Genomic DNA, 1861 nt, shown 5'->3' on the forward strand with positions numbered 1-1861 from the left:
CTAGCGACGAGGTTACATTTATTAAATTCTAAACCGTCAAAATTTCATTCATCATTCAACACCCATGAGGAGCGGCAAAGCTGGCATTGGACGCCAGCCAGGGAGCATATTGCTGGCGTTGAACGCCAGCCAGGAGGCATAGCCTGGGCATTCAACGCCCCAACAGAATTGCCAGCTATATCGATGTGTGTGCGTACGCACACAGGTCGTGCTCACGCACACAACGCAAAAAGAGGGGGGATGCGGACGCACAGGGAGTGCAAACACACCCAGCAGAAAGGGCTTAAGCTGGTGTGTGCACGCACAGGGAGGTGCGCGCGCACAGAACGCAAAAAATTAGGGTTGTGTGCGTACACACAGGTGTGTGCGCACGCACATGCTCTGTTTTTCTCAAAAAATTTTAATGCTATAAGGCACCAAACATGACACCCAAAATAGCATTTCCAACACCAAAACTTTATTCTACCCTAAAACTACAAGATTAACACAAAAATTCTACCAAACTAAGCTGATTAAAACAAGCAAAAATTCAACAAACACAATCTAAAAGAGAGGGAGAGTTAGAAAGATGTTACCAAACACTTATTTATTGTCTTTAAGTTAGACACTTGGGAAAGCCCTTGCTTTAGTGGCTTGTGCATGACTTCCCCACCAATTGCTTGAATCTCCAATGTCCTCCGGGATCCCAATCCTAAGCATTAACAAAGACAACCAAAAAGCAAGCTATTTGCATACTAACAGATTTACAATAGCCAATAACATCGCCATTGCAACTCCCCGGCAACGGCACCAAAAGTTTGATAAGATGACCAAGAGCAAGGATTTGGATTTTCACACTAAAAATAGAATTTGTCCGTTGCAAGTATAGTCCAAAGCCAACAATTGATCATCAATCAAATTTAGTTTCTAAAGATTGTCACAATACAAATCAACTTATTAAAAATGAGAGTATTTAGACTCCCGGGTCATTCTCCCTAGTAGTTGCAATGAAATGTCAAGATTATTGGCTATGGGAGGAGATGGGGGTTGGATAATTGTAAGATAGCATCTAATGTAAATGGAAAGAAAGTAAATGATCATGCAAGAAATTAAAGGAAAGCAAGTAAAGGCAATGAAAATGGAAATTAAGAGCTCTTGGTGAGCTCTTGGTGAGAATTGGGGAATTAAGGATTCCTATCCTAGTTATGTACCACAAACATGGTAATTGTGTGGAATTAATCCCAATTAGTCAATCCTACTTGAGAATTAGTCAAAAGGGCATAATTGACTCCAATCCCTATGTCCTAAGTCAACACTAGTGGGTCACTTAGAGTCAAGGAAAACCGAACCAATTAACAATCCTCACACAATGCAGAATGGATATCCACAACTCAATTCCATCCAAACACCCAATTTTTTAACCAAATGTGTGAAAACTAAACATGCAAGAATTAAAAGTCAAAGCAATAAAAGTCAAAACAATTAAACTTCAAATGCAAGAAACCTCTTGGCAAGAAATTGAGAGCTAAGGTTACCTATCCTAGCCATTGACCACAAACACATGATGATTATGAAGAGTTAATCCTACTTAGTCAACCTTACATCGAAGATAAGTCAAATAGGCATAGTTGATTCCAATCCATAAGTCCTAAGTCAACACTATTGGGTCACTTAGAGTCAGTGGAAACCAAATTAACGAACTACTCTAATATATCAAACAAAAATGGACATCAATGACTCAAGGGGCACCAATGTAATCAATTCCAAGCTAAGAGTGCAGAAAAACTAGGCAAAAACTAAGCCAGGCATTTCATCAAACACTTGGTGTGCATGAAAATAAAACAATATTAAATTGCAATAGAATAAATTCTAAAGCTACCAA

This window comes from Arachis hypogaea, chromosome 20 (genome assembly GCF_003086295.3).
Source record: "Arachis hypogaea cultivar Tifrunner chromosome 20, arahy.Tifrunner.gnm2.J5K5, whole genome shotgun sequence".
Taxonomy (NCBI): Eukaryota; Viridiplantae; Streptophyta; class Magnoliopsida; order Fabales; family Fabaceae; genus Arachis; species Arachis hypogaea.